This window comes from Coenobita brevimanus, chromosome 111 (assembly GCF_032717465.1).
Source record: "Coenobita brevimanus isolate Jiangsu-jjx chromosome 111, ASM3271746v2, whole genome shotgun sequence".
Classification (NCBI taxonomy): Eukaryota; Metazoa; Arthropoda; class Malacostraca; order Decapoda; family Coenobitidae; genus Coenobita; species Coenobita brevimanus.
Genome location: NC_137064.1, coordinates 3,094,133 through 3,108,917, shown reverse-complemented (window position 1 = coordinate 3,108,917; position 14,785 = coordinate 3,094,133).

Sequence of the window (14,785 nt, the reverse complement as noted above, 5' to 3'; positions counted from 1 at the left end):
TAATTACAGTGCCTTTTACCTGCCTCAGTGAACACAGAGTGGGTGTTTATCGTATGTGCAGTGTTCATATATGTTTATAGTATTATTATCAGAATGAGGTTGGCATTTGGTAATGGTGTATGAGCGAAGGTAATGGTGTGTGAGCGAAAAATAGTGATTTTACACCCCTCACTTCTAATGGCACTGCCCGTCCTGTGAAAGTCAACAAAGTCATGAAACCTACATCAATGGAAAGCTGAAGGTTAGTACTTTCTAATGGTACCTTATTTTTTTCTCTAGCTTTATTCTGTGCAGAGTTATTAAGGTTTAAAGGTTTGTTTACATTTGGCTGAAACCCCCGCGGGAGAGGACAGTCAGACCAAAACAATACCCGCGGTTAAAGGGTTAATCAGTATCCTTGTCTTCATCGAGGATGAATTTCATTACCTAACGCAACGCACTCTGGTCTGTGATTGATGGAAATAAATCACATGTAACTCGTTTATCAATTTCCAAGAGAAATGTCATAGAAGAAAAGATTCTTAGAATGACCGAATCTACTAGAAAATGTTAACAAAAAATTGAAAATCACATGGGTTATGTGTAAAGTTTGACTGGTGGAATCGCTGTGTCCGGTTTGTAAAGAATTATTATTATTATTTTTTAAGGGGATCTCACATAATAAAGGATGCACTCTGAGGATGGGAGTATCTCAGGTAAGTTTTTATATATATATATATATATATATATATATATATACACACACACATACATACATACATTTATATACACTCAACCCCCTGCTATCGCGCTTTCAGCTATCGCGTTTATCTGCTATCGCGCACACATCAAATGCACAACCATACATGCTATCACGCACCCCAAGATTGCTATCACACGTCGAGTTTGAAGACAGGCTAAGCGAAACTTATTCACACAGCACTTCATAACAAGGTTTCCGAGGATATGATGGTTAATCGGAACGGTAACGTGGTAAAATTGCCGACGATACCACGGGCATTTGGAATGCATCTGAACTGATTCCTGCCGAGGATACGACGGGCAAAACAGTGTGAACAAAACCCATTCAACTCGAAAGAATATATCGTACTTCAGCAGTGAAATTTAGCCTAACACTGAATACTTATTAATACTGTATTTTAGAATAAATATCAATCATTTTGAAACCTTATGAAGAGTTAATATTTCCTATGCTGAGAAAACTGTGATGTCGATAAAGTAATCAAGTGTTTACAACTGAGACGGGGCTCTGGCAACAGTATGAGGAACGTGTGTGATAGCGTGCAAGTTTTGTTCCACTTAAATCTTACTCGACCGTTCCTGATACGATGTACCGTGTGATACACCCTTTAGCTGTGGACATTAAGAAATCATGGAGACAGCTAAAGAGATCTGGTGGCAATTAAGCCACTCCCAAGCCTCGGAACCCATCAAACCACCCAAGCCTTAATCCTTATAAAAGTTTGATGGACTTTTATGTTGTTTATTTATTCGTTATACTGTTATTATTAATATAATAATGCTTTATTTCATGTTGGAGGAGAGATTGGCAGGAAATCGCAGGCATAAAGTGGTTAAAAGTTAGAAACATGGGCCACCGAAAAACCAATTAGAAATTTTCCCATTGATTGTTCAGTTCAGCTATCACGTATTCAGCTATCACGCGCGTTTGCTGTGACCAATTAGGCGCGATAGCAGGGGTTTGAGTGTACGTATATATATACAGTATATATATATACTGTATATATAAAGGATGGGGATCTCTCGGGTAAGAATGAATGCATAGTTTTCTCGAGGTGTTGGCCTTTGTGGACAAACTGTAGGAGAGCTGCTACTGACAAATGATGAAAATTTTATGATGGAATATCTTTTGATAATTCTTTGCCAAACAGGAGCGGCAATTCCACCAATATTATAATAACGACCTCAAGACAAGTAATTTAGTTACATAAGAAACACTGATAGTTAACTGTTGAATTGTGACTGCAGGAAGTGATTGAAAAAGTAAAAATATATTTTTTGTTGGGTACTTAAGGAAGTGGCCAGGTCGTCCATGGCAGTGTTTGCTGACCTTCTCTCCGACTGGCTGCGCTGTTTATCAAATACCAATCATCCGCTCTGACTGGATGCATTGGTGTATCCTGTGTCAAAGCAGTGGGGAACTTAACGATTTAACCAAATCTGAACTAACCAGACCAAACCTATTCCAACCTGACCTAACATATTTGAAAGCTCGCTGTCAAATGTGTTGGGTATTTATATACAGGTATATATATGTACACAGTACAGTATGCATTTAGGGTAAAAAGGGGGAAATTTCACCATAAACGGTGGTTTTTTACTTAATACAAACTGCCACGAATGGAATATTGACATTTTTATTGCGTTGTCTATACATTCAGCCCTTCTGCTTTAGATTGGGGGGGGGGGAAAGCCCACGGCACAGATTTTAAAAACAAGTTCTTGTGGCGAAATTACCCCGCCTGACGGTGATTTCACTGTGAAGTATTTGTTGTTTTATTATTATTATTATTATTATCATCATCATCATCATCATCATCATCATCATTATTATTATTTTATTTATTATTGTTATTGTTATAATACCTCTGCATATCATACACAATTGATTATAACTAGGCTACCATACAGTAGGGCCTATGCCATGTTTTGGGCGAACTTTACATTGATGGCATCCGTGATTGTTTTTTTTTTTTTTTTTTTTTTTTTTTTTTTTTTTTTTCTCCAGTTCTAAGAACACTTTTAAAGCTAATGAATTATTTTCTTGCAGAAGAAAGCATATAATGAGTGGATGAGGAACAGGGGCGTCGAAGAAGCTAAGAGGAGGAGAGAGGTGAAAAGATTAGTAAAAGAGAGTAAGAAGAGAGTGGATGAGGAATTTGGAAGGAATTTGAGTGCAAAGTGGAGGGAATGTAAGAAAATGTTCTGGAAAGAGGTAAAGAGAGCTACACAGGGTGCCAACAAAGTTAGTTGGGGTGTGAAAGATAAAAATGGTAGATTACTAGTGGGGAAGGGAGAAAAAGTGAATAGATGGAGAGAACACTTTAATGAACAGGTGAGTCCCTCCACGGAACACTGGTCTGTACTGCTCCTGTACAAAATAAAGGAGAATAGTAAAGGTTACCTCGGTGACTCGCATATTTCTGAAGAAATCAAGATCTTTCTGATCCAGGTGATCACTGAAGCCTTTCTGCTTTCCATGTGATTCTCTGCACCAACCCAAAGGAACATAATGTAATTATAAAGTATGGTTTTGCTAATATTCTTAATATATATATATATATATATATTTTTTTGAGGGGGTGGGGGAACACATTGACCTAACAGCAAAGTAGCTCACTGAAGGGAACACCTGAATGGAAATGAGGGTCAATTTTTAGTTTCACACAACCACTGATCTTTGCATCAAATATGAGTGTTTCCAATGGTTTTTGGTGTGATTCATTTGATTTTGCCCTTCAAATCTATTGCCAATCAATGGTTTCAAAGGAATGAATATTTTTGCAGTCACCTTAGAATCCACTATTTCTTTTTAGAAGTAAAGGTCAAGATCAACAGAATCACACCCAGAACCATAGGAAACAGTCTGGTTTGATGAAAAAATATGTACTGTGGACCTACTACTTACCCTAACCCAACTCAACCTAATGTAACCTAACCACCTAACCTAACCAAACCCAACCCAACTCAACCTAATGCAAGTATTATTCATTTGCGAGCAAAGTGCATATAATGAAAAATGGTCAATATTGGCCCAAAACTTATTTGGTAAACTTATGTTTCTAAGAATCTCTGGTTGTGCGAATCTAAAAATTGTCCAAATTGAGCACTACCAGATACCCAATAATCACAAGGCAATGTGACCCTGTGGCAGAAATTCCCCACACATTCAATACGTTGTTATCACAAATGAGTATCATCTTGATAATTCCTTTCCCCTGAAAGTATGCACTGATAAAGAGTTCATAATGCAGGTACAGTTCATGCCACATATAGAGAGTGCTGCCTGTTGCATGCACACCTGAATGAACCAGACATGCACTCTTACAGCCTGTTGGCCAACTTAATACTTAAATGGCCAATCATCTGCACCCAAAAGAAAAAAATAGATATAAAAATATATAAATCTGGCAGGCACAACATCTGCATGATGAAGTTAGCTCATCTTCTACCAAACTGAATAAGGCATGCCAAACTCTTGTCTGGATGATCCTACATTCAGATTTTATCCAACCAACATATAGTCAGCTGCCTAGGCTCATCATCGTCGTTACCAAAATATTTGACAAACTCATTACCTGCTGCCAAGAAAACTATTGGCCTATGGAGCCTCTTCTCAGCGACCTAGTCACAAACAGACACTTATCAAAAACCGCCTTAAACTCATACTCCTGACATGATCTAACCAGTAATACAACCATAATTTTTTTTTTTTTCCCCAATGTGTAGATGGGAAGTGGGAGGTACAAATGTGGAGATACTTGTGTTGGGGTATGTTCACCTTATACAATCAGCTTCAGACTATTATGGAAGTTTGATTTTCCTTAATAGTAAAACAATGGCTGTAAATTTACTGGCGCTGCCAAGCCTAATAAGTACGTAAAATGAAGCAATAACCTATTATCAGACTTTTACTCACCAAACTTTTGAGATGTTAGATCTTACGACTATCAAAACCTAACCAGCCCATGATTCCAGTTGTTTCCTACCATCAACAACATAACTTTTTGACCACATTACAAACATGATGGTCACAAATGTGTTGTCTCCAGCATTATTATTAAGCTTGCTACCACTACACCATAATATCAGTAAGAGTTCTGTCTACTTTCCCATACACTGTCACTGAGAGTACCTTGTTCCTAGGGTTCTCAACAAGCACCCTAGGTTTGTAAATTAAAAGCTTTCCTTATATAATGCCATTCATATTTCCAGTGATTAACACAGCTGCTTTATGTACCTAGCGCCTGTTGCCATTAAAGACGACAATACAGTGACCTGGCTCATGTATTCCTCTACAAGAGTGGACACAACAGTCGCAGACTCTTGTGTCTCTGCAAACAACGGAAAAGTTCCCATCTGGAGGGAAGAACTACTGCTTAGATCGAAAATATATGATTCTCCAATATCTGCCATGCTGCTTTACGTCATCAGCTGACCGGGGTGTTTGTTTACATTCGTCAGTACGGCTCGAGTACTGTTTTTGCGGAGCCACTTTGGCTTAAGCCAAAGAGCGAAGCCAGGCTTGAACCTCAGGCCTCACAAAAATGCGCCTTAGTTTTTTGGTGTTATTTGAGAATTTTAATGGTGTATATATATATATATATATATACCGTATATATAGAAAATAAGGCTGTTTTCATTTTAAGGTATGGTCCTATGGTGTATGGTATGGGATGTGCTTCTGAACAGACACTGCAGCTCACCATCCACTTCCTGGGGCAGGGGGGATGGGGAGAGTCTAGAGCTGTTGGCAGGCCCAGGTGGATTCTTCAATCCGGCTCCGATGATTGTTTGGGCTCCGATAATTCTTTGTTGGGGCTCTGATGACTCTTCGTCCAGGCCCTGATGATTCCTTGTCCGGGCAGGTCCTACAGCCAGGCTTGTCGATTCCTCCGAAGGGAAGATGCGTACTCCAGTGTTGACTGCTATGGCAGGTAAATATAAAGATGATAATTTGAATTGTTGTGAGCAGGTGGAGATTGTCAGACGTGAAAGGATTGAACTTGCTGGTGAATCTCTTGAGTGTGTGGAAGGGTTTTGTTATTTGGGAGACATGTTGTGTGCTGGAGGTGGAGCTGGAGCTAGCTCTGTGGCTAGGGTGAGAAGTGGTTGGAAGAAGTTCAGGGAGCTCTTGCCTCTCCTGACATTGAGAGGGCTCTCCCTACGTGCTAAGGGGTTTTTGTATGCAGCATGTGTTAGGAGTGTAATGCTGTATGGTAGTGAGACCTGGGCAGTGAAGGAGGAAGATATTCGCCGGCTCAGACGTACAGAAATGACAGTGATTAGGTGGATGTGCAGTGCGTCCCTGCGTCCAAGGCCTGGAGGGGCTGGGTTTACGATGGAAGAGTTGAGAGGTAGGATGGGACTGGAGTGTATTGGTGTTGTGATGAGGAGATGTAGATTGAGGTGGTTTGGACATGTGGAGAGGATGGGGGATGATAATTGGGTGAGGAAGGTGAGAAGTGTTAATATTGGGGGTGGGGTTATGAGGGGTAGACCGAGAAAGACATGGGCCGAGGTCATTAAGTGTGACCTTAGGGTTAAGGGACTGAACAGGGAGGCTGCAATGGATCGTGCAGCGTGAGAACCGCCATTAGGTGACCAAGGCCGACACATGCAAGCATGTTGGAGCCTTTAAAAACGAAACGAAACGAACGAAGACCTCTGTTATCTGTATGGGTTAGGTTGTCCACTCAGGAATTTTTTTTAATCGAGGGCATCATATCTGCATAAAAAGTCCCAGTGTATGAGTATTTTTTTTTTTTAATCAGGCCCATCATATCTGCATAAAAACTCATGAGTGTTTTTTTTTTAATCGAGCGCATCATATCAGCCTATTAACTTCATGTGAGTATTTTGTTTAATCGAGCACTTCATATCGACATAAAAACTCCTTCATGTGAGTATTTGTTTTTTAATCGAGCACTTCATGGCAGCATAAAAGCTCTAGTTTATGAGTATTTTTAATATAGGGCATCATATCAACATAAAAGCTATCTGTATTTTTTTTTAATCGAGCACTTCATATCAGCATAAAAACTCCTGTATATGAGTACAGGTATTTCTTTTAATCGAGCACTTTATATCAGCATAAAAACTGTGTACGAGTACTGTATTTTTTTTTTTTTTTTTGAGTGCCTTGTATGAGCAGGAAGACTAGTACTAATGGGTACTTTTTCATATCAAGCACCACATTTGCACAGGAAAACTCTGAACATATGTACTGTATACTGTATTTCTTGGTACTGGGGACTTTGTGTAAGTGGACTAGCTTATGTATGGGTATTTTTTTCATACTGGGTATGTCATGTGAACAGGAAAATAATTAGAAATCAGTATTTTTTCACATCAAACATCTTCCATGCACAGGAAAGCTTTTGCATGTGGATATTTGTTTGTATTGAGCACTTCGTATAAGTGGGAAAGCACCTATGTATGGGCATTTTTTCATAATGAGCACCTCATATTAGCAGAAAGACTTTTACATATGGGTATTTTTTCATATTAAGACCTTGTATAAATAGAAAGACTTTTACGTATGGGTAGTTTTTCATATCAAGCACCTTGTATAAGCAGAACAACTCTTACGTATGGGTATTATTTCACATCGAGGTCTTGTATTGCCGGAAGACTCTTATGTATGGGTATTTTTTCATATCCAGTGCCTCATATCAACAGGAAAACCATTACATACAGGTATTTCTTTGTATTGAGCACTGCCGATAGGGAAAGCTTACATACAGACATATTTCATATCGACCACATTGTATAAGCAGGAAGACTTGTACTCGTGGGTATTTTTTTTTCATTGAGTGCTGATACAAGGCACTCAGTGGAAAAAAAAAAAACATATGTAAGAGTCATCCTGCTTAAATGAAGTGGCCACTCCTTATGGGATTAGGGCGTCTGATGATAGATAGATAGATAGATAGCCTCGTGTCAACAGGAAGGCTACAGGCAGACCCCGAGATATGATATGCCTAGATGCGATTCACCCGCACAGCGATGGGGGTAGAAATACCATCCTACCCCACTGAATGATGGCCAAACCCCGATATGACCCTTTTTTTTTTTTTTTTTTTTTTTTTTTTTTTTTTTTTTTTTATATATATATATATATATATATATATATATATATATAAACTGCTTTTAGACGTAGAATAATGTGTTTTAGTCACAGGTGGAGTGAACAGTGTCATTTTGGGGTACAATTTACTAAGTTTGATTTTTTCCAGACATATTTAATGAATTTCAGATTTTATTTTTGGGTTTAGGTGAGGTCTATCTACCTATCTATCTATTACCAGACGCCTCAATCCCATTCGGGGTGGCCACAAACAAATCGCCTCTACGTCGCCCTGTCCCCTGCCATTTCACTGCCCTGCTTCCAACTCACACCCCATGTTTTTAGGCTTAGTTAGCTTGTTTTAAAGCTATTTAGGGTTAAGGTTAGCTAGAAACTTGTTTTTGGACTCATTTGAGTGGGTTTAGGACTTGGTTGGGTGGAAACCCAAGGCACCAAAATGCATCCCTATACTGTACTTTACATGTTAAATCTACCCTGAGTTACAATATGCCACCTAGTGATGGGTTTTTACTTAAACAATTGCATCATTAAACCGGGATTTGCCTGTACTACATATGGATAATTTTTAAACAGGGCACATCTTATAAGTGGGCAGCTCTTATGTATGGGTGAAGCCAACAGGTCTGTACGTTGGCAGCTCTTATGTGTGGGTGAATTTAACAGGTCTGTAAGTGGGCAGCTCTTATGTATGGGTATTTTTACCTGTGGTGAAGCTGACAGGTCTGTATATCTGGGGATCTTTTTCATATTTCTCCTTCTGGAATATCTGCTTCTGGAGAGCGCAGAGCAAAATTCTTATGAAATACAAAGTTGTTCAGGTTGAAATTTTGAATCCATTTTTATCATGTCAGCTGTTCCATTGGCTGACACATCAACTGACTGTTATGTGACTTTCTGTTTGGATTATAAAGATTCATTTTATTGACTTATGAAATGCAGAGTTCCTTGGCTTGAAATTTTGAGTTGAATTGACATGTTAGCTGTTGCATCAGCTGATTATTTAGCAGTTTTCAGTTTTGTCCATAAGAAGGCCTTTTAATAAAACAGTTTCACATTCTACGAGTTTCAAAGAAACTTTTTAAATTGGCTGCAGTAGTTTTGCTGCAGGTCTATGAAGATAGTTTCTTCTTATTTCATATTGAGCACCTCGCATAGAGAGGAGGAGTTGCATATGGTTAGTTTTTCATATCCACTACCTCATCAGCAGGAAAACCTCTCTCTCTCTCTCTCTAAATCTATCTATAGCATATCTAACAACAGTATAACCAGACGCCATAATCCCATAAGGGGTGGCCATTTGTCTTTTGAGTTAGTTGTTTTTCCATATGTATATTTTTGTGAATGGAGGGCCTTGTGTAAGCAGGCAAGCCAGCCTATAGATATTTTTCCACAAAGCAGATTATATAACCTGGATAATATATCTATCTATCTATTGCCATACTCCATAATCCCATACGGGATGGCCACAAACAAATCGTCTCCACGTCACCCTGTCCCCCGCCATTTCCCTGCCCTGCTCCAAATTCACACCCCCCTCTCTCATATACCTCTCCACTCCATCCCTTCATCTCATCTTTGGCTTCCCCCTCCCTGATGTATGAAAATATCTTAGCAGGGGGAAGTCCACATATTGCTTTTTTCGGAGTTTCGCTTTTTTCGGAATGGCTTGGGCTCCAGATACTCTGTTCTAGTGAGGTTTTATTGTATGTAGAATTGTTTTAAAAAAAGGAATTATTGGGTAGGGAAATGTGGTGGTGGTGGTGATGATGGTAGGGGTGGTGGTGGTGGTGGTGATGATGGTAGGGGGTGGTGGTGGTGGTGGTGGTGGTGATGGTAGGGGGTGGTGGTGATGATGGTAGGGGGTGATGGTGGTGGTGGTGATGATAGATGGTGGTTGTGATGATGGTAGGTGGTGGTGGTGAGGTGGTGATGATAGATGGTGGTTGTGATGATGGTAGTGGTGGTTTGTGGTAGTAATTATGGTGGTGGTTATCCTGTGTGAAATCATTCATTATCATTGGTGTAACTCTCATCATCATCATCATCCTATAGATAATGTGTATGTGTGTGTGTTTGTGTGTTCTTACCTAATTGTTCCTACCTAATTGTATCTTTACAGGAATGAGTCAAGCTCGTACTGTCCCGTGTTTTAAACCATATTTATCGTACATATCCTTAAATTTGTGAATTGTTTTGGCACAGTATTTCGTTTGGTAAGTGCATTCTGCTGATCAATTGCTATATTTGGGAAACTAAATTTCCCTTCGTCTTTATCACCTCACCATGCATTTTTTTTTGCAGTGTCCTCATGCTGATGCATCCCCATAGGTTAAGTAATCATTTATGTCTATTTTCTCCTTCCCTGATACGCATTTATATAGCATAATCATGTCACCTCTTTTCCTTCTCTCATGTAGTGTTGGTAGATTCAGTTTTTTTAGTCTTTCTTTGTAGCTTAGATCCCTTCAGCTTGGTACCCATCTTGTAGCAGCCCTTTGAACTTTTTCGATCTTGTCTATGTGTTTTTTGAGATGAGGACTCCAGACTACTGATGCATATTCCAGGGTTGGTCTGATGAATGATGTTATTATCTTTCTTAGCATGTCTTGATTTATGTATGTGAATGCTATTCTCATATTTGCAAGCAGTGTATACATGTTCCTTAACTTCTCACTGATGTGGGCAGCCAGAGATAGTCTGTTACTGATAATCACACCTAGGTCCTTCTCTCTTTCTGATGTGTGTAGGGTTTTATTTCCTAACGTATAATCCCAATCAGGTCTTTTTCCACTTTTACCAAACTTGATTACATGACACTTGTCCACATTGAATTCCATTTGCCATGTATTACTCCATTTATGAAGTTTATTTAATTCTTCTTATAGCTCTTTACAAGAGTCTGTGTTAGTAATTCTCCTTTGTATTTTTGCATCATCTGCAAACATATTTAGATAGCTTTCATTTCCAGTGTTACTCTCTGTATCATTTATATACACTAAAAACATGATTGGTGCCAGCACTGAGCCCTGTGGAACGCCACTAGTCACTTCTCTTCCGTGATGAGTAATTTCCCCTTAGTACTGTTCTCATTTCTCTTTTTATGAGAAAATCTTGCATCCAAAAATACAGTTTGCCTCGAATTCCTCCTTGATGGTACAGTGTCCATAAAAGTCTTTGGTGTGGTACTGTGTCAAATGCTTTCATGAAATCTAAATAGATACTGTCCACTCATCCTTCTCTTTCCTGTAATGTGTCTGTTACTCTGTCATAGTAGCTTAACAGATTAGTAACACATGATTTTCCTTTTCTGAAACCAAACTGTCTTTCTGTTATGATATTGTGTTCTTCTAGATGATTTACCCAAGCTTTTCTTATAAGCTTTTCTAATACCTTGCTTACAACACTGGTTAGTGATACTGGTCAGTGGTTGAGTGGATTTTGTCTATTCCCTTTCTTGAATAAGGGAACAATGTTTGCTTTCTTCCAAATATCAGGTAGTTAACCTTGTCTCAAGGATTTCTTGAAAATTAAAGATAATGGTTTACTTAACTCCTTTGCACATTCATGTATCACCCAACATGAAATTTCATCAGGACCATTTGCTTTTCCTTTGTCTGATTTACTTAACTCCTCCTGTATTACTTTTTCTGATATTTGTATATCTGGTAGTGTGTGTGGGCATGCATGTTCCACATAGTCCCTCTAAAAAAAATTTTCTTTAAAAACTGATTGGAAATTCTTTAGTGCTTCACAAATATCCTTCTCTTGTGTTTAGGTGACCTTGTCCGTAATGGATTGTATTTTATTTTTTACTTTGTGTATGTGTGTGTGTGTGTCTAATGAGAGAGGAGGGGGAGGAAAGGGGGGGGGATGGAGGGGAGAGAGGAGGTAAGGAGGGATGGAGGGGAGAGAGGAGGTAAGGGGGGATGGAGGAAAAGTGTTTTTCAAGGAGGAGGAAGAGGGAAGGAAGATTGATGACAAGAGATGGAGAGAGAAGGAGGAGAGAGGAAGGAAAGAAAAAAAGAAGAAGGAAGGAGAGAGAGAGGTAGAGGAAAGATGGGGGGGGGAACTAGTGAGGGTGGAGGGAAGGGAGGATGTAAGGAGGGAGAGGGACAGGAGGAAGAGTGCTTTTCAGGGAGGAGGAAGAGGTGGAAGGAAGAAGGAAGACAAAGGAGAGAGAGAGAGAGTGTTGGAGGAAAGAGGGGGGAGAACTAGTGGGGGTGGAGGGAAGGGAGGATGTCAGGAGGGAGGAGAATTGGAGGAAGAGTGCTTTTCAGGGAGGAGGAAGAGGTGCAAGGAAAAAGGAAGACAAGGAGGAGAAGGAAGGAAGGAAGGAGAGAGAGAGAGAGAGAGGTGGAGGAAAGAGGGGCTGTGAAGGGAGGGAGGAGGTGGTGGAGGGGGGGGAGGAAACTAGTGGGGGGGAGGGAGGGAGGGAAGGAATGCGGGGGTAGGTGGAATGTACCGGCTTTTGGTCAGTCAGGCTCTAGCAATTACAGGGGAAGGGTCTGCAATTTTGGTAAGATATTTTTCCTTTCTCTTTCCAATAATTATTTTTTCTCTTCAGTAATTACCTTTCTCTCTCCATTAATTGCTTCTGTGGTGATATTGATTTTAATTTGTATTGTAAACAGGCCTGAGTGTTTCTAAAGCCTACTCAGATGATTGAAAAGGTAAGAAAGTAACATAACAGAGCTGGGTGTGAACTCTGGGGTGGGGTGTATGTATGTGGAGCTTGGGTTGTGTTTGTATTTTTTTTTTTTTTTTTGTGTGTGTGTAGATTTTGGGTGTGTATGTATGTGTGTAGATTGGGGTGTTTGTGTGGAGTTTGGATTGTGTATGTGTGTGGATTTGGGTGTGTGTTGGGTTTGGGTGTGTGTGTAGATTGGGGGTGTATGTGGAGATTTTGTGTGTGTGTGTGTGTGTGTGTGTGTGTGTGTGTGGATTTGGGGGTGACTGTGTGGCATTTGGGGTGTCTGTGTGTGTGGAATTGTGGTTTTGTTTGTGTATGGATATTTTGATTTTTTATTGAGATTTTCTTGTGATGGCTTATAAGGAATATTCTTTTTCAGGGGTGTGAGTTGGGGAGAAGGCAGCCTGATAGTGAAGAAGAAGAAAAAAGACCTGGATGTTCAGTAATTGGCCATGTACCTGTAGAGAGACTGCTACCACAACCACAACTACCACAACCACAACCTTCTTTGGGGGACATTTAATTGGATACTTACTAGGTGAATATGCTAGAACCTTCTGTTTTATCTATCTATCGCCAGATGCCTCAATCCCATTTGGGGTGGCCACAAACTAATCACCTCCACGTCGCCCTGTCCCCCACCATTTCACTGCCCTGATCCCAACTCTCACCCCCCTCTCTCATATACCTCTCCACCCCATCCCTCCATCTCATCCTCGGCCTCCCCCTCCCTCTTCCCCCCTCCACCTCACTCACATACAGTACACTCTCTTCGTCAGTCTCTCACCCTCCATCCTCTCCACGTGGCCAAACCACCTCAGTGTGTTCCTCATAACACTTCCTATCACATCCACATCCACACCACAACGTTCCTTTATATCCTCATTCGTCAGCCTGTCTCTCCATGTGACTCCAAAGGCTTCTCTTAAATAACTCATTTCCATTGCTCTCACTCTTGACTTGTGTCCTTCCAACAACGTCCAAGCTTCACTTCCATACGTTAGAGTTGGTATCACAATACTGTCATGTAGTAACTTTTTCACTTGCATGCTCACTTCCCAGTTTCTTATCACTGTTTTCAAAGAACCAGCAACCTTTCTTCCCTGCTGTACCCTTTCAAGCACTTCACCCTCCAAACCTCCATCCTTACTCATCACACCACCCAAGTACTTAAACGTACTCACATTTTCCAATTCCTCACCATCCAACCTCGCTGTACATTCACTGACTTCACCTCTCTCAAAGACCATCACTTTACTCTTCCCTACATTCACCTTTAGATTCCGTTTCTTACACACACTCCCAAACTCATCCACCAAGCCTTGCAGCTCCCCTTCGTCTTCACTGAACAACACAGTATCATCAGCAAACAACAGTACAGGGAGTTTCCAAACACTATCCTCTCTCACCAGGGCCACTCCAACATCCACTACCCTACCTTGTACCTCTTTTATTACCCCATCCATGTACAGATTGAACAACCATGGAGACATGACACATCCCTGTTTCAACCCAACCTTCAAAGAGAAAAATTCACATAGTTCACCATCCACACGCACTGCAGCCTTAGCACAATCATACATACTCTTCACAGCATTCAACAACTTCCCATCTACTCCATATATTCTTAATACTTTCCACAATCCTTGTCTATCCACCCTGTCATAAGCTTTCTCCAAATCTATGAAAGCTGCATACAACTTCTTTCCCTTCTCTAGAAACTTTTCCACTAAAGATCTAAGAATGAATATCTGATCTACACAACCTCTTCCCTTCCTAAAGCCTCCCTGTTTTTCTCCAACTAATTCCTCTGTTCTTTCTCTGTCAATAAGTATCCTACCATACACTTTTCCTATTATACTAAGAAGACAAATGCCCTTATGATTACCACACACTTCTTCTTTTCCTTTGTACAAGGGAATAATTATACCTGACTTCCAATCCTCCGAGACTCTACCTTCCTCCCAGGCCAATCTGCACATTTTCCACATCCGTTCGACCACTATCTCTCCCCCATGCTTCAGCATTTCACCACACACTCCATCAATTCCTGGGGCTTTCCCCAATTTAACTTTCTTCATTGCTTCCACAACTTCTATCCTACTGATTTCTTCCTGTCTTCTCACCCTCCTTCTCCCAGCCATTCCCCAGCCACTTATAATCGCATTACTTCCATCCTCTACGTCCAACAGTTCCTTAAAGTGTTCTCTCCATCTGCTCATTTTTTCTCCCTTCTCCACTAGTAGTGTACCATTTTTATCTTT